Raw genomic sequence first — 26943 nt, forward strand, 5'->3', positions numbered from 1 at the left:
GGAAAAAGAATAAAAATAGTCATTGTTGTAGATTTTCACTACCTTGCACTAATAGCTTTGGATGTCACTTTGGTAAGAAGGCAAACTACTAAAATCTATTTAACTGAGTATGACTATAATTATAAGATAAAAATATAAAATAAAAAGACAGTTACTGCTAACTGGAGAGGGGATAACCATGTCTTATGGGTCACACTTTTGATTATCTGTGCCTTTTCTCCTCCCCCTTTCCTTTTCCCTTTCTATAGAGCTGAGGCATCAGGTCTCTAGGAGAAAATGAAAGAAATCAAGTAAAAGCAGGGTGACTAAATGAACTTGGCGGCAGTCCAGAGGAGCTGCTATCGGAGCGGGGAGACCAGCAGCTCTCATGGCTGCAGGCTCTGCTGCTGCTAAGGTGGGTCATCTATCAGCCAAACGAGACACTTCTAATGGATGGCTGATAACAAGTTCACTGCCAATATTCTGTGGGAGGGAAGAGGAAGTGCTTGAGGCCCTAACGCTCTGCAGTGTCTTCTGTTGGGCTCAGCATGAGCACCAGGGGCTGGGGGCAGCCGCCAGCCAGGCATGCCCTTCCCCGAGGCTGGAGTCAGGCACACTCGCTTCATTGTCAACAGATGAACACAGTAAGCGGGAGTCTCATAAATTCTCAGCTTTGGCTTAATTCCATTATTAATGTCAGTAGCAAACATCCACTGAGGGAAAAGATTAGWTCACCAGAAAGCTCTCCAGAAACCCGTGCCTAGGTACATGGCTGTTGTCTGACTGCAGGGAGCATGCCCTGGCTGGACTCCTAATTCTGAATACGCCAAAGAAGGGTTCAAAACAAGCAGCATGAGGACTAGCTGCTTTTGTCGTAGAAATTTTTCAGCTCAGACCAGCACAGTTGTACCTCTGTACATCTACATTGTAATCTTACCTAGTTATAGAGGCTTTTAGAGCTTCATATAGACAATCTAAACTATTCATTTCATTAAATACAGCAGCTGAATACATTCATATTTTGGTGAACGTACTGCCTAAACTATTTTAACTTTTTTTTCTCTTTGACACCTATATATTTTGTAGCAATGGCATAGCGCTAACACTCTTAATGTCAGGTCTACGAAAATCACTAAACTGGGCAAATATTGTCCTACAGTGGCCTAATTTTTAGTCAGTAACAATTCTTATTTATATCAATCACAAAAAGCTGCCTAAAATGCAACTTACTCTCTCCATATTTACAATAGCTTTGAACCTACTTGTTTTTTCCAGTTGATAAAGAAAGTTTATTTCATACCAAATCTCAGTCAGTAATTATTTTTATAGCCTAGATGCAGCCTTCTGAAGATAGGGAACTAACTAATTTATTATCTTTTTATCCCCACTGTGAAAGAAGGACCATTTTACTCCTTAAACTGTCTTCCAAAAACCTGATCTGCAGCAACCAGTTATTCCTATACTATATAATTTCCATAGCAACACTGCTTACTGTGAGAAACAAAGCCCTAATTGACTGAACCATGTACAATAACTTAGAAATGTTAAAAGAGAGAAAGTAACCTGTTACAAGTAATTTTCTAAATCTATAAATCATCCCCATGACTGCTTCTAATCTTTCTGGGAAAGTGCGTGCCATATTGAAAGTTTCCCTGTTTTAGAGCAGGAAACACAGGCTATAAGACAGCAACTTTAATTGCTTTTCACCCACTTTCATTTACAGTGCATTTCATTACAAAATGGCTTTTGGAACAATATATCTAGTTATATAATCACCTTTTCAAAAACAACTAGTTTGTAGAAACAAGATTATTTCCTGTTAACTACTGACTTTGAAATAAAGCACTATTATCATTAATTTCTCAGAGAAAAAAAATCAGTCAATCCCTTAAGGTGCTCATGCATTTCTCATTATGTCTATATCAATTCAAGCAGAGAAAAGGGACTTTTTACATCCCCAGGCCACCTTCTAACATTCTCAGTGGGGACTCAGACTTTCAACTCCCAAGTATAGAGTAAAGTCAATATGTGAGCAACACCATCACACTGCATGCTTTGTCCACATAGAAAATTAATTAACTATTTGCATAGTAACTTAATTCATTTCTGGGAATATCAGCAATAAAGCATTACTTTCCACTTGCTCAGTAATTTTCATGGCATTTTTTTTGTTGCCTATAGGATTCAGAGACTGCTTTTGCTCTCAGTAAATGCGCAGGCTGTGCATTCGGGACTAAGGATTTAGGAGAAAGAATGTTGTTAATGTGGACAGCTGAAAGTACAATGTAACTAGAAAAGTGATGTTGTATTATGACCTGAGTATTAAGTTGCCTTTATTTCTACTGCTGAAATCTCCAAAACAATGATTTGTTTTTCCACAGCCGCTATCCAGTTTGATGTCTTTGTGTCCTGCTTTGGTTTCCCAGTGCATGGTCACTACTCTGTGTTCAGGGTTTTTTTTTCTTCACAACAGTCTCTCTTCCCTCCTTTCTTTTCTTTTCCTCCATCCCTGATACCAGACACTGACTAGCTCCCAGCTGGAGTCACAGAGGGAGTGGACCAGGCTGCTCCCTCCCCCATTAACCCTCTGCACTCCACTGCGCAATGCTAGCAGACGCAGGAAGTGTCATGACCTCACACCCTCTAAGATGTCATGAGTTGCTCCCCTGGCCCTTTGGTTGTAGAAACAGACTGTTCCCAAGCCATTCACAGTATTAAAAAATGTATGTGGAGGTGGATAGGGAACTTTGTACCCTCGGTACACACCCACACAAAAGCAAGGGACGATTCCCCTAAGCAAACATGACTCAGAAAGCACAAAAAGTAGAACATACTATAATTCATTGTATACAGCAGTGGCAAAGCGGCAACATTCATAGTCAGTCTTCAGACTAGAGTCACATTTGGTTTCATGGTGAAATACATGTGAAACAAGACTTTCTCTTCGTGTCCTCCAGTGGAGCCAAGCACCTGAGAAGAACATGATAGAGAGAAGCCAGAAGAATGCCTTTTCCAGGCAGTGCAAAAGAGATGTATGTGCAGAGCTTCTTAACGTAATAGGATTTGTGCATTTACTTCCCACACACTGTTTGAGGCCAGGCTAGAGGGACCTGAGGTTTTGCATCCAGGAACATTTCACACAGCCTCTCATGGCAATCGGTAGAAAGAAATTAAAACATTTAAGTAAAAGACAAACAGAAAAAAATAAAAAGAAGTCACTGCTAGAGACTTTTAGGAGGGTTCAGCTGTGACAGTCCTGAGTTTAAAACTGCATTTAAAAAAAATTTTTATACTGTCCCTAATGGGCTCTGCACTTTCATTCATGTTGAATGAGTTACATTATCTTGATTCATTAGCCACCTGTTACCATCTTTACCTCTAGGGTATGTTTTTGCTCCTTAAATGATCTTTTCTGTAAAGAAAGTCAGCTAAATACCCATGGAAACTATGCCTTAAAATACACAGAGCACCTCAATAGCAACCATTCACATGTCAGCACCATTTTCTTTGCCTTTGTCTAAACTGACTGCCACAACATGTTTATTTTATGAAGGGGGATGTTTGGCTTGCGGATGTCCAGTCAATGCCTACGTCAATAGCAAAATGTTTTCTCCAAATTCTGACATTTGGATTTCAAATACCAAGACATTCAAAATTCAGTATTAATGTTTATGACTTTCTGTCAGGTAACCCTTTGTCTGCTGATATATCTGCTGACCCTGTGGTAGGAATACTAGAAATACTCTCTTCCCTCCTGGTATTTTTTAGAAATTACTTTGATGTTCCAGTGCACCTGAGAGAGGCAGCCTGGCTTTACCAGTGATGTCTCTTTCCCTTTCCCTTGTTGCTCTGTGTGTTGTGAGGCCCCAAGTATCTCCTCCTACGTGGTTGTATACACGCACATGCTTGGACAGGGCTCATGGCAGTGAGGCTATAGGAAAGAGTACAGAGACTGTCTTAGAGGCACATGGTGGGTGAGCATGCTCGATGCCGATGAGCGTGTGGTGGGGCAAGGTGCAGTTAGGTTTAGGGCGTGTTGCAAAGGCTGCGTAGGTGGACAGGGACTGGGGGAACAAAGGAAGCGGTGCCTGGGAGGAGCACCCTGCTCCTCCCCGCCTGGCCCCTGCTGCTCCTCAGGAAGGCAGCAGAAGCTGAGACCTTTCTGAGCAGCTCTTTCATGGAAGGTTGTGCAGGAGTCCAGCTCATGGTCAGAGAGAAGTTTTCAGCCTGACAAAGAGCTGAAAGTCAGAAAGAAATTAAGCTTAGGCAAACAGAGAAGAAGCATGAAACAACATACAGACAAAGCGGCTATAGCAATGTTTGCTACATAAGCTGACAGTTCTCCACAGACCTCCCTCCTTCTGATGATCAGTAATGTATCAAAGGTAGGAAAGAAGACTCCTATCAAAATATCTACAGCTTTTCTTTTTTCTTTTTTTTTTCCTCACGGAAATCCTCTCTTCCCCTTACTTACTGCACATTAAATGAGTTCCCTAAAGACCTCAGAGGAAAAGAACAAAGAGATAACTGGAGACAAGCAAGTGGGCAGAACTATTATTGATATTTTAAAAGGGTAAATCAAGACTGAAGAGTGGAGATCCTTTGTTATTTGTTTTCAGGGAGGAAAAAAAAAACAGTCTGAGCTGAAACAAGCTTTCTCTCCTTTTGTTCTGCCTTGAGTGGTGCCAGCCCACCAGCTCTGTGATGTTCTACAGGTTTCATCTCAGGATGAGTGAAACCAGCRCTTTTCCCAACGCATACACCTCTGCCCCCCCCCCCCACACACACGTATGTTTAGTGAGCCCACATGTGGCATCACGGTTCTGGTAACTGAATAGAGCAGTTGTGGAAAGCAGCCTAAGGGTCTTGCAATCTAAACAGACACAACAAAGGTGAAGAGTATGGAATCCTCCTGGGAAATTCCTAGGGCCAAAAATGGATGGAAGCTGGGAACATAGTAGGAGGAAGTATCTTATATGCTTGACTTCTTCTTACTCTTCTTTAAGCATCCATTTAGCACTAAAGGCAAGATAGGGACTAGATGGACCTTTGGTTTGATCTAGTACAGCCATTACATTCTAATGACATAACTCCTTTCCCTCTCTGTTTCTAACACCGTTTCTGGCTCTTTACTGCTAATAAGATAAAAAAAACAGAAAATCAGAAAATGCTGAGGCAGTCAGTCCTCTCTTAATGCTTCAGTTCAGGCAATTGCATTTGGAAATTTTGGCCTTAACTCTTAAAATCAGTAGACTGTTGGTTAGGAATCAGGTTGTCAGTACATCAAAGCCAAGTAGCCTACTGACATATCTGGAGCTGTACTCCATACACACCTTACAACATACTTCTTGCTAATTCCTGAAGTTCACCACATCTTTCAGCTGAATACAAAAACTTCAGATCTAATAAATTACCCGAGAGTCAGAAGTAGCTGAGTTGCCTTTGGAATAGCCAGAGAGCCAGATTCATTGATGCCAGCCAGCACAGACTGTCTGGAAGGCAGACTCAGTGCATACAGGAGTTACTGAACACTTATTTTTGCTTTGTAACTCATCTTTTTTTTACATTGCTCTGTGATTTAGTTGTTGGTCTCACCTGTTAGTTTCTGCTGGAACTCCTTATCACAAGCTACAGATTTCAAGCAACGAGTGAACCAAGAAGTGAGAATGAGATTGCAGTGTTCAGCAACGTATTTCCTTGTCCATCTCAGCTCTCTTTGATATCAGGGAAAGTTTCATCACAGATGACAGTGGAGCAATTTGGTTCACTGCAGACAGCACTTCTGCCCTGAGCAGGACCCTCCCTTTCCTCACCCCAGTCTACATCCCTCCCTGGCTGGACCAACACATAGAGCTTTGCAAAATCCCAGGTCCCAGCAGTAACACCTGCCTGGCTAGTCCCATCTCCAAGCAACTGGCAGCTCCTGCTTCATATTGCCTTTTCTGCCTGCATGGTCCATGCAGTGCAAGTGGATTCTGCATGGGTGAGGGCTGCTGAGAGCAGAGAAGCAGCCCTTCACCAAGCAAGTTTACAGATTCCCCAGGTTTCCTTTCCAATCGAAGCCTCAGTCTCTTCCAGCAAGTAGTCAGCTGGTTGATGATGCTTCACCCAAGAATACATATCAAATTTTCAACATGATGAAGTGTATAATTAGTTCTCCATACAGCATCCTGCTAGCATTACCTAAATATTCTGTTTGTGCTTCTAACTACACATAATAAAAAGCCTCAGGTTACCATTGTCACCATCATAGAAACAAGCATGCAAACCTTAAGAGAAAATAAGTGACTGATAAATAAGTCTTTAAAATAAAAGTCTCCTATTGCTTTCCCCTCCCCATTTTCCAAGGAAGCTTGCTGAGGATAAACTAAGTTGTAAGGCATGGTCTGGGGAAATGAAATTTTGGAGGCAAAGCTGTGCAACTATCTACTCAGTGCTGAATGAGGGCAATACTAAATAGGACTAATGAGCTTGAGTGAGTCAAATGACCTTTCCTCATTTGCTACAAACAGCTTTATTCCTGTGATTCAGTTGGTTGCTCGGTAGAGGTTGTGCATGGGTTTGTGCGGTTCATTTACTATATTTTTTACACCATAAATTAATAACTGAGGCCATAGTGTTCTCCAGCTACTCAGTGACCCACTGGTAAGCAATTTTAGCTACCTAACTACTATCTGAATGAAGGCTGGCACTGCTGAAACCTTTGACTAACATCTTAACAAGTAATACATAAAGCCACTCAAAGATTTCAATCACACCTTCAGCTTGTTCCACAGATATTTGCATGTGCCCCAGCACCCTCACCTCCTCAAAGAGCAATGTATGGCAACACACTCGTAGAGTGTACAAGAACGGGATTTCACAGGGGGGGGGTGTGGTGCAAAATATATCTGCAGACCAGGGAAGAAAAAAAACATTAAATTCTGAGTACGTGAATTCAGTATGATGGATCTAAGCAATCTCTGAAAAAAATAGAGAGGGAGAGTATTTCAAACAGGTTGCTACCTTGTCCTCACTGCTCTTCTCAGGACAGAAAAAAAAGGTCGTAACTGTCACATAATACTGTTTTTTAAGATATATCGTTTATATCGATTCTCCATCATATGTAAATGGAATTTTTCCCTGTCTTGAGGAAGAGAAGGAAAAGAGGAATCAGGTAATATATTTTTGGAAGCGTTTCTCTTTTAGCCAGTACTGCCCAGAGGTCTGACCAACCTTCAGGTGCACTTCTTAAAGGCTCTGGTGTTATGATTATTCAAAGTATGCTGTGGCTGCCATCTGATCTTTACATCTAGGTGTCCTTCCTGAGGAAGAAAATGCTTGTGGGGGATAGGGATTGGTGCCCACCCAGGTCTCACCCAGGAACAAAATGAGGCTCTACCAGTTGTGAAGCTCTCCCCTGTTTAGATGTAGCTATTTTTAGAAGACTGTGATGAAGAAAAGGGATTTGACCATGTCTGAGGGGGTCTGACAAGCTGTAATTGCTTTCTAATCCCTTAACAATAACATGCTTAAAATTATACATATGTTTAAGTGCTTTGCTGGATTGGGGCTACAGTTGAAAATCAAGCAAATGGCTTGGAAGGATATCTCTGTGGATGAGGATATTATCCTGTGTAAGCTAGAATAGTGAAGCAGTGATGCCTCAAGTTCTAGTGCACATCTGTCTCTTCTGTTTCTTACTGTTTCCGATCTAAACTTCAGAACACATTTCCAGGTTTTTTTGGCCTAAATGGCTTCTCCTGTAAATGATATCAGAAATCCCAATCCTGCCCTGTATATGCTACAGTGTTAAATATCTTTTGTTTCCCTTTCACTTGGTTACCGGCATTGGCTTTTATTTTCAGCAATGCTATTCTCTCTTTCAGATGACGATAATGTAAATGGATATATGCCCTGAAAGGATAAATAAGGGTAGCGACACATAGCGGTTGATTGACAGCAACTGTTTAAGTGCTGTCATATGGCTGGCGTGTCACTTAGTGATCAAATTCTTCTCCTGCCAGTAAAAATTACATTGACGCCTCATGCGGATTTTAGCCTCTCCGTTGGGCTGTAGCTCCATTCACAGAATTTACTATGTATCTCATATGTTTAAAAAAATTGGATGGGGAAACCTTCTGTGCTTGGTTGACTTCTCCTCCATATTTGTGCCAACTCTACCTGCAGAATAACACACACCTCTAATTGTCCACAGGCATATTCAGTGATTTATATGGAGATTTATATACAGAGAGAGGAGGGAGTGAGACACATCATAGAAGAATGTTGGCCCTTGACAATTTTTTATTGATACAAGATACCCAGCAGCTTCTAGAGGCGCTTCTGTCACTTCAGAACATACCTACATGCGGAGGTAAGGACATTTCCTTTCAATAGCTCAAGTCGGCTGAGGAGAAAGTAACTGCAATTTCATCCCTGTTAAGATAACTTGCAAGGGCTCAGGTTAATGCAAACTATGATGATGATTATTTTGAAATGAAGGTTTGTATGCTGGACCAAAACACTGCTGTTATTTTTAAGGACACCCAGTAGTCCAAGATATTTTATCCTATAATATTTCACACTCAGGTCACTGCTATCAGTAAGACAGAGTTTAAACCAGCTTCCTGAACATGAGAAGACAAGCATTTAAATACCAAATACAAACATCATTACTCCAAGTCATCCTGTCTCTCATCAAGCATTTTCTTCATTTAATACTGCCATATTGTGTACCACAAAATGCTTTGTGAGTCGAACAAGTAGGGGCCACCTGTACAAGTTGTGCAAAGCTGCAGGTCAGTGTGGAAGACTGGGGCCACCACTGAGAGAGCAACAGCAAGGAGGATCCCTCAAGGAGAGTGTGCACCCCATCATGGATTTGGTGTGCAGGAACTGGGGAGTTACACTCACACATTTTGTGCATGCAGCATGTAATAGCTTCACAGTTATCATGGGAGGGAGGGAAAGAAAGCAACTAGACAAGAGGCAAAGAGGTATTTGCAGATGACATGAGGCAATGGAATATTGGTAGAGTTTGAGGACTCTCCCAGAGGCAGCTCCCATTCTCAAACCATCAGCATCAAGACTGCAAGAGGGGAAGAAAGCCTGTACTATGCAAGGCAAAAAGGCACCACTGTAGAAGACAGCGTCTTGGAAAAAGAAGACAGCATTGATCGACACGTAGTATCTGGAGAGCTGGAATTTGATGATAGTAACGGAAGAGGAGGTGGAGAGGTGAAAGGTGAGAAAGGCATAAAGGATTTCAGCACTTGGCAAGGCAAGGCAATGGTATATACAAAACACAGAGCAGAGGTAGACCAGGCAGACAGGATATTGCAGAATTGACAAGTTATCCCTCTCTATTTTTGCTCACTGTGGAAAYAGAATATAGTCATCAACTAATTCTTAATCTTGTCTGCTTATTAACTTTCCACCTAATTATATGATACAAAAATTGGAATTAACAGAACATTCATGCATTACAGATTTGTTTATTCAAGGTACCCTACAGCAAGCTGCAAAGGAATTATTCAAAAAATTTTAAGTGAAACATTGATTAAGAAGTCTTTGGGAAATAAAGTCATGACTTAAGGGAACAAAATCCACTTCAGGGAATGTCTGAAGAGCTGACAATCATCAGATTTGTTAAAATCTGACTCAAATTCAATAAAGCTTTCATGAAATGAATGCACCTGTTCTGGAACAGCTGAATGCTCACAGAAAACTTTGAAAAACATTCAGGTTAGAAGGAGCTCTGCCGAACGGCCTGTATTTCATCTTTCTCCCATTTTGGCACATTGATATAGAAAGCAACATCTTTGCTTCTCAGAAGTTCATCTGTCCCTTCTGCTGCTGATTAACCAGATGAAGTCATAATTCTCTGTGATAACAGTCATTTTAACAGAACTACATTTGATGCTGTAAACAACAGGGAATTAGTCAAAGAAGCTGATGAACTCTTGAAAAGCAAAGTGTTTTCATTCACATGCTCCCCTGTGATGAAACAGTGACAACAAAAGTTCTAAGATGATAGGCATACAGAACAGTTCTGGCATTAAGAAAAATATTTTATGATGTTTTCCTGGAGGCATCTATGATCATTAATAATCTCCATTTTCCATCCAATAAAACATACAAGATTCAAAAATAGACTAAAATGTTTTGAAAAGGATACATATGAAAATACAGGAAAGATCATAAGAAAATATGATCATAAGAAAAGTCAGCTTGACTTATACAAATCTGGTTTTGATCCAGTGCTTCAACATATGAAATACATGAGAAATAAGTCATAGAAGAAAAGAAGAGAAAAAGTAAAATATAATTTTTCATATAAAAACATAATGCATTTGCTGACAGAGAAATCTCAATCCATTCTTTGTAAAGGTATATGTTAAGAACTTTTGCCCTTAAAAGGTAGAGGAGATGATTGGAAAGCTGGAAACTTGTCTAAATAGCATGTCAGAGGCCACCTTAAGATGGCACGCTTTGGTGGCAATCCAGCAGCATCTTGGCACCAATCCCTGTCCAAGACATTTGGGTATGTTCTCCCTCCTTTCTGTGTAGTGGTTGTCAGTCCTCTTCCACACTATCTCAGTCTTTCCTCCCTTTAGAAAGTAAGTGCAAAGTAAATCTAACATGTACCAAACCAGCCAGCCTGCAAATGCAACCTGGTCCTTCTCACCAGAGATTCACAGGTATCTACCACTTCCCAGACAAAACAGCAGAAAGTCTTCCACATGAGAGATTTCCTCTACATTAACAATGAGTATAAAATTTCCCTCAATTTCTCCTACCCCTCCCCAAGCTGATTACCACAGGCTTTTTCAGCCCATCTATCAGGGCACTGGACTTCTCACTTGTGGGGTGCTTTTTAACCCTTTCCCAATGGGTGGTGCCAGGAAGTCTGGCCCATCAAAATGCCACTCCTAATTACCTCCTTTCTCATCTAGTCAAGACAAATATTCTTCTGAGAAGCATTAACCACATGAACAAAGGTTACATGATAAAACCAAAACTTGATACAGTAAAAGGCAAATAGACTTGCACTGCATCAGAGCTGTAATCCTTCTTAGAAACAGTAATAATCACTTTACAGAGAAATAGATGCTCTCCTTCCCTTGTTGAGGCAATAAATAAGCTCTACAGAATTCAAAGCAGTGAATAATTTTTGAAATTTTGATAAGTACTTTCACAGCAAGTTTTACAAATTGATCTCATTTCCTAAAGCACTGCAGACTGTTGAGTTCATTGCCTATGAGCAAAGAGCTGTGTGTGGCGGTACTACAGAACTCCATTATATACTGCAAATGATGTTTTGACTTCAGTGCTCTCTTCATACTGTAGACAAATACTGAATTATTTGCCTGTCTGTTCTGTGCTGAAAGTGCATCTGAGGTTTGCAAATACAAAGGGCCTCAGCCCACTCCAAAGCAAATCACCATTGACTTCCACAGGCATAAGAAAAGTCTTTATAAAAAGACCTTATAAGAAGGCATAAAAAACTCTCAATCTGAAACCTCTTCTGTATTCTTGAAAGCTATCCAGCTATTCCACAATCCCAGACTGTTTAACAACAGGCGTAAGAGCTATCACAGCTTACAAAACAGCTCTTCTCTTCATTTTTTTCTAAGTGCAGAGCTAAGTACCAAACAGTATCTCCAGTGCTAAGTGGCAAAGTGAATCTGAATTTTGACCAGCATTCATTCTACACCTAAAAGTCTCTTTGAAGAAATTTGCTTGTCTGAGCAGTGAAATGTGGTCCATTAGAAGCTAAATTTAGACCACCGGATTCATGTAYGACATGAAAGAAAGATAATGAGAGATCATTTTCACCACTAGGGATGGGTGGAACCTTTAGCCAACTGATCAAATTATCCCAGCTTTGTTTTCTTTGTTAAATAGTTTTTAAATCAGTCTGGTACAGGAGAGATGTCTTCACTTACTGAATATTCTGTAAGGCATTCTCCTTCTGACGTTTGCCCTGCTGACCCAAGCACATTTAGGGATTTCCACACTCCTGCTTTGAGTTAATATGTGCAAGCCAGTTCTCTCAGCGTGCAGACTTGCACGCTCCAGATAGGGAGATCCCTGGCCATCCAGGGGGAACTGCAATGCAGGACCTCCTAGTTCTTCTACTTGAGAAGCCTGAGAGGCCTCAGACTTGCCACTTTACCCAGCTCTACTACCATTAACGAAGAACTGTGCTTGTGTCACCATTTTAAAGTGCTATGTAAGAAAGAACAAAATCTATTCCTCTTGTAAACATCATTATAAACAGTATTTGCAAAGTCTCTCTAGGATACCAGGTAGAAGCTAGAAACAAACTTCAGTAACCCCTTTGCTCATATTCTAACTGGCTCTATTACATATACTACACTCCCCCTCCCTATAGTAGAAAAATCTCACCCATACCTAAATTTTAGCTACCCCACACTAAGCAAGAAGAGCATATTTGGACTGGTTATTCATTTCTCAAGAGCTGTTGTGGAGTAGCCATGGTAGGGAATTGTAAGCATGTTGCTACTGGTTTGCCTGGCCACGTAACAGAAATCAATTGTTCCTTCTACAGAAGGAGTCTCAGAGGACAAAATAATGCAAGATCTGAATGGAATCCTAGTTAGTTTATCTGTCTCTTTGTCTTTGACAGCTGACAGGAAAATTGAAAATTCGCTTTAAAGAAAGAAGTGGCACACTTAGTTCATTCACAGGGACTTTCAGTTCTCCCCTATCCACCTCACAGCAATGATGCCACCCCTGCAAGATACCTTAACGATTCAGACAACATGGCATGCAACTTGAAAAAATGAAATTGCACTGACCCAAGAGACTGTGAGCACCACAAGACTTTCCAACTAGTTTTTCCACCCCCTTTCATTGCATCTAAGCCCTGTTAAGTTGCTCTTCTATTTGTAAACAATTAGAGTTTGCAAGAAAGCAGGAATGACAAGATGGTTCCTGGAACATGCTATGAGAGACTGGGGGTCACAGTGGTGCTCCCTCAGTCAGGGAGAGAGGATGGAGCTCAGTATTCTCCAGGTAAGAACTGCTGAACCAAATCACATCAGCAATGCGTGCGAGTACTTTGCTGCCAACGCCACTGAGAAGACACAGATGTAAAAGATAAGCCCAAATTAACTTTTATCAGGTTATGTTGTCAAGTTGGGGGGGGGGGTGTCAGGGTAATTGGAGGCTTCTGAGAGCTTTGCGACTCAGTGCTGTGGTAGAATAATGCAAATGCAGCAAGTGGAATATTTCTCTCTTCTGAACCTAATTATTCACTAATCATGTTGCTGCAATTTTCTTTCAAGCTACTGGCAGAACATGTGACTATCTTGGGAGCCAGGACTGCCTGTGGAACCTAAAACGTCTGCGTTTTRTTGGCATGTGTGGGAAAGTGGGTTTACTAGATGTAATTATTTGCTGATTTTAGATACTTATATTTACTTGGGGACTGTAAACACTGTTATAAATGGTTAATTGTCATTAGTACATCTTCCTGATGCATCCCAGATTAAAACTAATGTCCTTGAGGTGGGTGCTATTAAATCAGCCTACTGCACCCTGACAGGTATCTCCTAATCAAAAATGTATTGTCTTCTCTGCTTAGGGCAACTTTTGCTGCTTCTGAGTAGAAAAATAATCCCTTGAGTAGTCCAATTGTATTGACGTGTGGATTTGTGTGGACCAGAAACAAACAGGAAATGCATTGTCCTTCCTGATTATTACTTCAATTTGTATTTGAGTAGGGCCTGTATTGTAGCAGGTGGTAAAACACACAGTGCTTGCCTAGAAGAGTTTGCTATCTCTAGAGACAAGTAGAGGGGGACAGAATTATTAGTATTTTAAAGACAGGTCTTGGAGGGCAAAGAATTAGTCTGTTGTTAATGTCATAAGAAAAACATGGTCAAAGTAGGGCTCAGAGACTTTCTAGTCTTAACTACAGGATAGGTCTTCCTACTTTGCACTTTTTGTTTTTTTACATACATATATTTTAAACTGCCAGCTTTGATGTTGCAGCAGAACAATTCATGTCCATTTTCTAGACCTTTGGGGAAAAAAGCTAGAAGCTTCTGTGGCAATGTCAACATTTATGTTCATAAAATGGCTGAATTCCCTACAATGCCCAAATTACTGGCTTCTTGAGATCTCCAAAAAGCCACAGGACTGCTTATAAAGGACCTTAGAGCCATAGATACTGTAGCTATAGTTTACCACAGTGAAAACTGAATTGGTTAGAAAAATACCAACTGCTCACAATGTAAAAAAGTTTGTGGGATGTTTTGTAAATTTTGCTATTGCTTAATTTTGTTTTTTAAAAGGGGGGTTGTGATATTTCCTTACATTACAAGGGACTGAAATGTAGTGGAAGTGTGCTCTCTTCACACTCTATTATGCAAGCAGTGGGGTTCATGAGTTTGTTCAGACTAAAGGTATCTCTGTATTTCCATTTCTATTTGCGGGTAACAATAGTTTTCCTGTTTAGGGATTAGGATGATATTTTGCTTCTGCATTTTACACTTATTCACCAAGTGTTGCCAAAGAGCAATTACATATTATACCATGAGATGTTCCTTCGTCTGCTGTAAATGGATAAATATCCAGACTTATTTTAAGTAGTACTGACTAACCCAGGCAAGTCAGACAGGAGTATGTTAGTGTTATATTATACACTGTTAAAGCAAAAGAAACAAACATTTGGGTTAGTTGCAAAATGTAGATTTGAAACAAGATTGTCATACTTTATCTCAAGAGATTGAAATTATTACAGAAATGGCATTCAGGCCCACAAATGCTTCCCTAAAGGAAAAGGAAGTACAACTGTTCTGTTCTCCACTTGGAATAATAACAGCTGAAATGGAGATGGGGGATCTACACAGACAATATAACCATCCTTTGAAAACAGGCCACATGCCACTTCAGGAAAACATTAATAAAACCACCTCTTAAAGTGCTCTTCAGTCGAGCCACTTCTGCCCTAGGAGTACAAGAAAAAGGAATTTTCATAATTCTTTGAACTGATATCAAGTGTCTCACAGAATCCATGCACAAGTGAATCTCTGACCATACTGGAAACTTGATTTTTTTTATACATTTGACACACATTCCTACAGCTATGGAAGTCAGCAGGTGTGCATGCACCTACATGCATATATATGTATACATGTAYGTGCATAAAGCAGATTGATGTAATTTTTTTCCTATAAAATGTATAAAGTATATCAACCCATGTTCACTACAAAATGCTCATTTGTTAGACAAAGTTCTCAACAATACATTGTTACTCAGGGAGATGCAGTTATTTCAATGAATTTTTTTTTCCTCCCAATATTTTATTATGATCTATTCCATTACTAAGGTTTCCTTCACTTGGCCCATCCAACTTTTTTGCTGCGTTATATCTTTGGTAACTCATACCATTAAGCTATTCTGTTGTTGTTTTGTCAGTGTGATTAATAATAGAGCACTTTGGAGACATCTAGGTAAAGGTAATGGTAGATTTAGGCTTTGAATATTTTAACAAACAAATAATGCAACAGTCTTACCTTGCTAATTTGAACTAATGAAAACTGGAAGGCCTTCTGGGAATTACTACACTTTGCAAATTGCTAAGTGAACAAGCAAACGACAACATGCTAATGCTTCATAAAATCCACCATGTTCATTTATTTTTGATGAATATACTTTAAATTATGTGCAAATATTTCATAATAAATTAGTGGAATCCATAAAAATCATGAAGGTAATCATGAAGGCAAATTAGGAGTCTTACACACATATGTTCTTCCTGTAATTTCTTACCAAGGAAATTACAGCAAAGGAAAAGAAAAAGGCAAAGAGAGCACTAGAGGTATCAACCTGAAGCAAGAAACAGCAAAACTTAAAGCAATCATGCAACACATCAGCCTCCAAGTCACCGTAACATGAAGCAAACACAGAGCCAGTCTCTCCTTGGAGGTGCACAGTGAAAGGGCAAGAGGCAACAGTCACAAGCTGCAGCAAGGAAAACTCCAAGTGGACAAAGTTTTCACCACGARAGTGGTCAAGCACTGGAGCAAGTTGATCAGAGAAGCTGTGGAATTTCCATCCTTGGGTTTTTCATGATTCACCTGGACATGGCCCTGAGCAACCTGACCTGAATTTGATGTTTTCCTTACTTTCAGCAGAAAGTTGAACCAGAAGACCGCAAGAGGACCTGTCTAACCTAAGTTATTCTATGAGTCTATGAAAAATTAAAATCTATAGGTCAATAAGTGATTTTACACCTTGGAAAATGAGGTCGGGCACAATGGTACCAACGCTGAATTATTCTGAGGTGGATGAGCAAAGGTGATGATTGATGTGATCCCCAAGGCACTTTCATATAGAGCAAAAGTTTTACTATTTCAAAGAGACATAGCAGAACTTAACCACACAGCTTTGTACAAATGAAAAAAAAAAAAGTTAAATTGCTAAAAAAACAGGGTATCAGTGAATAAATGATTGATCAAAAATTACCCATATCTATGAGATCAGTCTGGCAGAAGACTGACTGTCCCCATCTTACTGTCTAGTGGGAGCTAAAGTCCCCAGTCAGGCCCAGTTCTCTGTTTCAGACAGGAATGTAAGAAAGCTTACATACCAAGTGACATAATAATGTAAGAAAAAATGTCCATAAAAATTCCAGGAGCCAATCTTAACTGACAATGCCAAGTCTGTTCCTAAGGATGCTCTAAATTGCATCAGCTACTACCATCTGCCAAGCATGTTGATTGTAACAAAGATATTTCAGCCCTGTCTTTTTTCCTATCATCACAGTCTAGAAAAAAGGGAGAACGACTGATGAATTGCTCTAACACCTAATGATTCCCCTGAATAAAGAACATTCTTGTGTAGCTGTGTGAACCAGCATTGGGTTAGTTGCTACTACAGTGAAACAAAAGGTCTGGTCACCAGAGTCTTGCAGTTATTTATTCAGTGATGAGGGTTTACATACTTCTTGAATGAAAAAAAATTATGATCATCTTAATAAATGTTTCTCAGGGAAGTCCATGGACCACTGGTGCTTTAAAAGACACCAGAAGGTGATCTGCAAAAAAATCATGAAAACAAAGCAAAATTCCTCTACACCATTCCCCAAACATGTGAGCAAGTAAATAAAATGATAGATAATACAAGTAATAAGTGGACATTTAAATTCTCTCTTTTGTAATTCAATGGAAAATGAAACACCTTGCAGTAACAGTGCACAACGCCATCCCATTTTTCTGCTCTCAAGACAGGGCTGGTAGCCTTGGGAAAAATGCTGAAAAGCTTTGGTTTAGATAGTCCACCCACGACATACGATAGAATTTGACATAGGAAGTCCTGAAGTGAGATCAATAGCTCACAGTTACCTGCAGCAAGGGTTTCTCAAACTGACCTAACTGAGCTTTTACCGAGGGGCAGTCCAGCACTATCCAGATAGCTGGCTTCCTCCTCCCGGGCATTTTTAGAATCCAGTGCAGAGCAAAGAGAAGCTGCTGCTGGTATATTTGGAAATCCCTGTGACTAGAATCATAGACTTTTCTGCTTCCATACTCTCAGTTCAGATGTTTGGTAAATAGCTCTCTCCTTCCTGGAAGGTCCCTCAGAAACCAGTTCAACATAAAACGAAAGTGAATGGTTCCATTATTCTAAGGGGGCATCATTTTAAAAGTAACAGGAATGCTTTTCTTACTCAGTAATTGCAAATTCAATTTTAATACACTGGATTGCAACAGACTTTGACTGAGGAGCAGAATATTGCCTGCTGAAGTTCCCCAACTGCAAGACAAGACAATCACAATTGCTCCTCATTTCTCTTGTCACACAATAATAATAGACTTTGTGAGGAGAGATTGCATTACAGAGATAGAGCCTTAGGGACAGCACCCATTTACAAATATCAGGAAAAGTAATTCTGCAAGGTACCATGTGAGAGTACAGATTGCCACCAAATCCAGAAAACCCAGTATTCTCATTTAAAATGGCCTTCCTACTAAAAGCAATTACTCTCTCCTCTGTGCTATTTACAGGATATTGAACCCACAGACAGAAAGAATAATAGCATCAACAATCAAAGAAAGGATTATAAAATTAGATTTTGCAATAATGCCCTACCTTACAGCTAAAAAAATAGTATTAACTTTATTTCATATTTGCATAGGATAGACCCTTTCACCTTAGCATCTTAGGGGGCTTTACAAGAAACTCCATTCCACTCCATAGTGGTGGAAATCCTGCTAGGAACCCCTCCTGGTACCACATAGACCAGCACACTCTGGTATACCTAAGATAAAAACAAATGTACAGAGAAAACTTATATTCCTGTGCTGCACCTGAGGTATGATGCTACCTTCACTGCTTGCTAACAAGTCATGCTTGCCCCACTGGAGACATATTGTCACTGAGTCTCATGTTTCTAAACAGGCATGCTAATTAACATGTAAAGTCTCCAGTTAATGGAAGCCCATTTCCACTTTTCATCTCCTTTAAATCCAAATATACAGTTGTATTTCATGCCTTGTTATTTAAATGACAGACCTGCCATTAATTTATAAACAATCATGGGTCCATGGACTTTAGTGAAAGCAAGAACATACCATGCATCTGAAATGGAGAAAAAAAATCAAGACTACAGATGATTAACTATTCATATTTGACTGCTGTTTGAACAGACATCCTTTCTCCCAAGAGATCAGGGATCAGCCACTACTTAGAAATTTAGTCCTCAGCTTTGGCATTAAAATCCTCCCCATCAAGCACTGCCTTAGTAATGTTCCTTCTACTCTAAGGAATAAGAAATAACAATGAAATGAAAGATTAAATTAGACGCTTTACATATGGCATTCAGTGATGGGAAAGAATGAGATGGTAACAAGGCTACATTATAGTTATACTATTTCTTTATTACCACTTTTTTATYCCAAAAATAGATGCTTTTTCTTTTACATTCTGTTGTGCTTTGTGACAATCATTCAGGGAATGAACCATTTTAATGGCTTAAAAATTAATTTGGTAGTCTCAGCCTAGCTCCCAGTGAACATGTGTCCACATCAAAAAAACAGGCACACTAATTGGCAGTCTCATTGGCATTCACAGCACAGAAGCCAGGAACTCCATAGATTTTAAAAACAGAAGTGACCATTGTGATCATCTAGTCTGACAGGTCGTGGGACTTCCCTGAATTAATTATTGCTTCAAATGTCAATAGTTGTGATTGACATAGAGCATATTTTTTTAGAAAAACATGCAATGTCAATTTTAAAGTTTCCATTAATGGGAAATCCACTACAATTCTTGTTTAGATATTCTAGGGGCTGATTGTGCTCACTGTTAAAAATATAGCGAATCTTATTTTTCAGTCTGAATTTCTCTACTTTAAGCTTTCAGCCCTCTTAATATTTACACCTTTGTTTGCCGGAATGACATATCCTCCTGTCAAACTATTAGTGGTGGTGGGAAAGTCAGGACTTGAGGATGCCTTTTTTTTAAATACCGTAGTCTAGTTGTTAGATCATTTGCCCAGGAAACTGGAGATCTAGATTCAATGCATTCCTAAATCTGAGGCATGTGTCCCACAGTTCCCATTTCCCAGGAAAACGTCCCACCGTTATTATCCACCACTGGAAACCAAGGTTGGACACAACAATAGCAGTTACCCTTCTTTTTGAAGCTGGGTCATTATATAGGCCAAGAACACAGTGTTTCTGAGGCAAAAGAGAGAACATCAAGAAGCATAGCACTTAGCCTTGTGTGCAGGCCCCTCAGTTCAGAGAGATTATATTATATTATTATATATATCATATATATTATATAATATTAAACATAATAATTGGACAAGGAAATAACTCAGAGAAGAGATTAGAACTCAGGACACATCCTTCTGATCTCCTTTCCCTGCTGAGTGCTTTAGTATTTTTTGTTTTTAATTCAGTTGCCACATTCCATTATTATTTCACTCCTAGGCAGAGCCTTGTCAYTGAGGGTGAAGCACAGTGTGGGAAAAGCCATGTTATTTGCTTGCAGCATATCTGTTCCCTTAGTACGTACTGCTTTCTGGATTTTACCTTGCACATCTGGCAAATACTTTCCACTGCCAAAACTTTTTTTTTTTTCATAATGTGTTAGAATATTACCAGCTAGTTACTGGTGCTACAGTCTAGAAATGCAACTCCATTTTTCATAGACAGTATATTTAGAAGTAGCTAGGCATTGCAAATGCAATCAATAAACAATGGCATTTTCCAACAGATTGAATTAATAGGGATTCACCATAATGAAAAGCTTGTTGTTTTAAGGAAAATATAAAGCCTTACTTGAGGAAAATCTCCACTTTAATTCATATTCAAGTCACAGGGGCAGCACCATTCCTAGGAGACTACCGGCAGAAGTGAGGCTACTGAGCTCTCCAGGAGTCCTCAAGAGGACCAAGGTATGAAGATTATAATAGGAAAACATAGTAGTGGGTCAAGGTTTCTCTGTGAATAAATAGTGCATTTGTGCTCTAATTAAAGCACTGCCATTTCTTTCACTCTTTTTGGTTATTAGAGTTTTATGTGTACCTGCAATATGTTAGGGTAGAAACCCTGACCTCCTTAGTGCTGTTTGGAGATAACAACAACAGTTCAGTCTATTTGTTCTAGAGATATTTGGGGGATTATTTATTTATTTATTGCATGCATAAGCCCCTCTTCCCAAGCAAGCTTAAAGAGAAGGAGAAGGACATTGAACAGCTGGTTACAAACATACACACTTTCTTAGTGTTACAAGACTCTTTTTAATAGGTACTTTAATTACTTAATTGCCTGGAATAAAGTTATAACCTGTTGGTTTCCATGATGATTACTGGCAACAAACACACACTGCTCCAGCAAAGTATCTCTCTCCCCAGAAAAGAAATGCTTTGCCTCTGATACTACCCAACACTCCATTTAATTATGTTATCCTTCATTTAGGTGATTCTATTGCAACATCTAACAAGGAGAAGATATTGCACAGTAATAACGACTGGCTAGGACAGCTGCTTGATCAAGGCTTTATTAAATTACACATACTGAGGATGCAGCTGGACAGTGAAAACTGGTGCTTTCACTAGGTGATGAAATTCTGCTCTCTAGTCTTTTAATGCCATGTGTCCAAATAAAGATTAAAAGAAGAAATAAGGATAATAATGAATTAAATACGCAGAAGCATTTCTACCCTCTTATTTTTATTCAGAAAAATATTCTCTCTCTTATTATCTGCATGACACTCTATGACAACTTAATTGGGACAACTACAGATCTACCGGTTGTCCCAATTAGGTGAAATCTTCAGTACAACAGAAATCAAGTGGAACTATTCAAAGCTTCTGTGAAGCTACAAACTCAACACAAGCCGCATAGGGGCTTCTGTGAATGTGAATCTTCTAGAGCTAAGACCTTCTTTCTCTCTAACAAGAGATGTGTAAAACAGGATTTCATAAGCAATATAACCCTCCTGCAGTGCCTTCGCAATGCACATCAGAAAACACGTTGGCTGCACCGGTGATGTAGCTACAGAGGAGCCTTGGCAGCGCTATGTTAGAGGAAACAAAGGCGATCCCAGCGGGGCCGTGCCGGTCTCTCTCCCTGCTGTCGCCACCAGGCGCCCAGCACAGCAGCCCTGCAGCTGCTGCTGAGCCCACGCCTGGCATATGGGCTCCCGCGAAGGATTTACCACGGAGCCCCACTGGGGCTGAGTGGCACAGGGCTGACGTTTGGGGTCCAAGAGCAATTTCGGTAGGCCTTCGGGACACTCTGTTTTCATTACAAAATTAAGCCTGAATGGCTAATGAAGCCAAGGGATCATTCTGGATCAAAGCCAGGAAGGACACACTGGAACAGCCCCAGTACAGACAATCAACACAGTTGACATTGTAATTATTTTAGACTAACATGGCTCAGCAAATAGGGGTGGATTTGAGTTCAGGGACTCATATGCTCAACATCTAGTTACTAGCTGTGCAAAAGACCTTTTGTGTGGYACAGAGCAGGCTGTCCCACCTGGGGGTCCCTTATCGCTCGCCCGCCTAGACAAGTCACAGTGCACTTTACGTTCAGAGACAGCCTCGAACACCACAGCCCTGATCTCCATGGATAGAGGAAATACAATCCCTTTTGAAGTAGTCAGAGAAGTCCCCTCAGAAAGCATGGGAAAGGAGGATGGAAGGGAAGAAGGAAAGGGCATCACATTTGATGTCCAAACGGGAGAGGGTAATAAAGAGAAATAAGCTCAGGAGAGAGCAGCTGAGCCTTGTTACAGGTGTTTCTGTTTTACTGTGCCATTTTTAGCTAAACTTTCATCAGAAATCTGATTTTCAGGAGGTTGCAGTTTTACCAAAATATTTCTCCTCCCTCCTTACACTTGTCAATATTTGGTTTTGACCCAAGTGAGTTCAGTTTTAAACATTTGAAGGGAGACTATATAAATGATTTAAAGTAACACAGGTTAGAATGAGCTGTTCCACAGGTTAAAGACATGTTTCCATTGCCATATTCACTTGATTCAAAAAGGTTGACAAATCCGCGGTGTGTATTTGGTATCTTCATTCAATTACGCATTTATATATATATCTATACATTTATACACACACACACACACACACACACACACGCAGAGGATCAGTGATCATCATTACCAAATGCTTTTAAATATACTCTGTGCAAAGCCTTCTGGAAGCCCCACCTGACTACCTGGGGAAACACACACAGTTGTGTTTCCTTTCATGGACTTGGGATGAACTTTCAGATGTGATCTCTGAATTTCATCCAGACAACAGCTTGCATATACACTCAAAGGGCTGTTTAATTGACTGAATGGAGCAACAATGTCTAATTCCCTAATTTCTGCAAGACAGGAGAATATATGGAACTGTAAGTGCAACTGCCAAAATCTTATTTTGAGAGAGGTATGGCAATCTAGCCTAATCGCATTGTAACTACCAGAAAAAATATGTTTCTACTTTAAGAAGCTCAAGCCCTGCTTCGTCACTGTCTTTCTCCCCATGTAGTCATTTACACCTGTGCAGAGTGAATGGAAAACACTACCAAGTGAGAATGAGAGCAATTTATCATTCCTTTTTACAGCTACTGCATAGGGGGAAAGGATGTAAAGAAGCAAGCGCTGACTTTATCAGGTTCAAAAGAGATTGCAGATTCAAACAAATGTATCTGTACTATTCACAACATTAGTGCTCAAATATACAACATTAGGGCTCAAATATACCCTCAACCAGGAAATACATAATTACGGTTCCCATAGCAGCCACAGCCTGGTTGCATTTTGGACATATAAATACATGTTCTTAACTGCACTGAAGTTCAGTAAAGTGATGCATACACAAAATTAGCTTAAATAGCAATAAAGCACCATTGCCTGAATTTACATACTTATACATATATATCCATCACTAAAGTTAGCAAAAAATATTAAATACAAGGCAAGGGTATTTGAATTACAATTACAGGAACATTACAAAAATTAAGGCAACAAAATCAGAAAGCACTGACCAGTACATAAATTCTCACATATTTTTCCAAATTAATACAACTTTAGTGGCAAGATTTATTTTCATACAGTTTCTGTGACCACCAGGCTGACCTAAAGCTGAATTATATCCTTGAAACACTCTGATACAGAGTCTGAGCTTCTGAATGATAATATAAATCATAAAAACCATCAGACCTTTGAAGTCACATAGATTATTTCATGAGAACAAAAATCACATTTACATGAACAGATAATAATATTTTAAGTAGGGATGTTTCATATCAGCTATGGAAACACCTGTTTAAATACATAAGAAAATAACAGGACTTTCCAAGTTGCTAAGCACATTCACATTAGACTGTTTTATAAATTTTCATCTGCATCAGGCAGAGGGTAACCTGGGAAAGAAGCATAACAATAATAGCATAACACAGCTTTAGTTCAGGTATTAGATGTCCCTAGATTTATTTGCAGTTTTAATTAAATTTTTACTTTCCATAAAGCACTCTCCACACAGAGAAGGTAAAATAACAAACGTTCAATTTTTTCTCTAAAGATACATTATTATTTCAGAACTGGAAAGAAGGACAATAACATAACAGGACCTAAAATTGCCTTCAGCTTGCTTTAAAAATGAAAGAAAAAAACAAAAGCTTCACACAAAACACCTCATATAGGCTACAGCGGAATTTAAATGGCCAGCTCTCAGAGAGAATTGAGTTTGGTAGAATTTCATTTAAAAGATCAAATCAACAGTTTTAAGAATAAGAAACATTAAGTATAGATTTTGACATTAGTCTGTTAGGCAAATTTTTAAAATTCTGTCATCTTATTCTTTCGGATACTGTCCAGGAGTCATAACAAAAAGTTTGGTTTTGGTTATCCTGCAAAACTGCCCAAGGGTTTATATATCTAGAGCTGATTGACTGTGGAGGTTGTACCAACATTGGCATTTTCCTGTACTTACAGTAAAGGGATCATTTAATTTGACTTTATGGAAATCAGTAAACATTGTCATTTCTCATCATCTCAGAAAGTCACATTACTTTCAGAAGACTGTACGTATCTTTTAAAGTTTGGATTTAGAGCTCTTTCCCCAAAGACTTCCAAGATTAGCTTGACGTATGACCCTACAGGAGAATGTTAAAGTCGTATTAAAGAAGGGAATGAACTGAATGAAGGGTCAGAATAATGACATGGCTATCTAGGCATGTTAATAGCTCTGATTTTTTCTTTAATTTACATAATGATTGAGTTCCTGGTCTATTTCTTTGTGGCATTTCTAAGGAAACAAGTCTACTAAACAGCTCTTAAACAATGAAAATTTATTCTGGAGTTATTCATATACATGTCTTTAAAACAACGTTTGTCTCAAGCCCATCCTAACAAGTAAATAACTTCCTTTCATATTTATATTATAGAAACTATTAGCTCCCCAAAATTACTTTTCAAAAATGGAGTTTTTCAAACAGATACATAAATTGGCTTCAAATGCAAGTGTTCCTACTGCCAAACTTGCAAGAAAAAAGCAAATATAATATAGCTTCTGCAGCAGCTTTCAATTCAAGATTTCAAGAACCTTTGAAACAATCTATATTGTTTGTTAGATTTTCTTTCATATTAAGTACACAGCCTGCTTGCTGACTTGATCAGCAGTACCAGAAAATGAGTTACAGACAAGTAAAGACAGTTTTCGCTCTGTCTCTGCACTGGCAGTGGTGTTTGATTACCCTTAATTTCACTTTCAGGAGAAAAATAAAACTATCGCAATCTGCCTGCCTCCCCCAAAACTTCTTTTAGCAGAGACAGAGGGTGTTAGCCAGTCCCTGGGAAATAAAACAACACAGCCAGCTAATTTGCCCTTAGAAAAGTCAAGGGAGAAGGGGGAAAGGTGGCTGCCCGGCATCCTAAAAGATCTAAGAAAGGGAAGAAACGTATACATCACTGCCCTCCATATGCAGCGTTTATGTTAAAGAGGGTAGTAGGACCTCTTGGGAGAAAGGGGGATGGAGAGCAAAGAAAAAAAGGGAACTTGGCTTCAGTCAACCAGAGACGACTTTCTCAATTGTCAAACTTTTAAAACCTGGGGCCGCCTGGCACCATGCAGCAGTACTCCTGAGGAAAGGCAGGACGAAACATGCAGCGCTTTCACCGAGACAGCTATACGTTGCAATAAGTGAGAGTGGGAATGAATTATTTAGGAAGGTATCAGCAGTACGAACAAAGGTAATGGAGCAGAACTGAAGAGAAGCTACAAGGAGGCAGAGCATGATGAATTTATTGGAAGCACCAGGCTCCATCAGACCCTGAACTCGTCTGTAGCGGAAATGGGGAAAGTTTCATAACTTGAGCTTGGAATGTTTTTATGCTTTAACTAGCATTTATAAATCACTTTAAAACATTGGAAATGAACATTTTACTGTAGTTCAGTTGCATTTAAAGCACATGCAGGCAGGAACAATTGTATATTGACTGTTGGTATACCCTTCAAATTAAAGCTACAAAATTCCYGCTTTTCCAGAAAATTATCAAAGCAGCAGAGTTCTTCTATACAAATACAGAACATCTCATAATCAAAGGTATTTTTAAAGCATGGCAAAACTGTCTAAATTAGTTGCTTTCCAGATTACTCTAAACACAAATGTAAAGAGGAGCTAGGGAAGAAAATATCTCATACACTTACCACATATAAGACACCACAAAAGCCTACTGAAGAAAAAACAGTGAAATGTTTTTTCATATACAATATGAAAAATAAGCCTTTTCTTAGCCTTGGATTTTTGGGTTAGATTGTTTAATAATTTTCTTAGCAAAAATACAAGAATGCTAAATGAAACCAGAGCTTAGTAAGCAGCAAAGGAAAGGAAGAAACAAGTTCATCAAAGGAAAGGTGATAAAATTCTTTGTACATATGTGGGAGAATAGGTGAACAAGTTTTAAAATTTTAGGTTTAAAAAAACACATGACCTGTCTGCCTATCTGGATTTTTCTACAGCCCCCTTCCCTGCAGTACACATCCATCATATATTTTTACATAGGGTGTAGGTACACATTTAATTTAATTTCACATTTCCTCTATGAAGCAGGGAAGTATAATCCACTTTTTACAAACCTCTGAGGTGCAGAGAAATGATGTGAGATACTGAAGGTCGCAAAGGTTGTCTGCGGTGAAGTTAGGATATCAACCAAAATCCAGTTTTATCAACCTCAAAACTCATAAATTAGGAACCTCAAACTCATTTTAATTTAACAGCTCCAAGTATTTTATATTTCTGTTGTGTATAACTATTATATTTATCTTCTACTTTCAAACTTCCAAGGTGCTTCTGCATCACACTTTTCTGTTTTCATCCTCAAGCACAGAGGTAAGCGGCTTTTTTTAAATTAAACCTGAGTGTACAATTAAAACCAAATATATGAGTATTTTCAACATTTCAGCAGTCGAAGCATTAGGAAAAACACCAACAA

Source organism: Apteryx rowi, unplaced genomic scaffold, assembly GCF_003343035.1.
Source record: "Apteryx rowi isolate R43461 unplaced genomic scaffold, aptRow1 scaffold_149, whole genome shotgun sequence".
Lineage (NCBI taxonomy): Eukaryota > Metazoa > Chordata > Aves > Apterygiformes > Apterygidae > Apteryx > Apteryx rowi.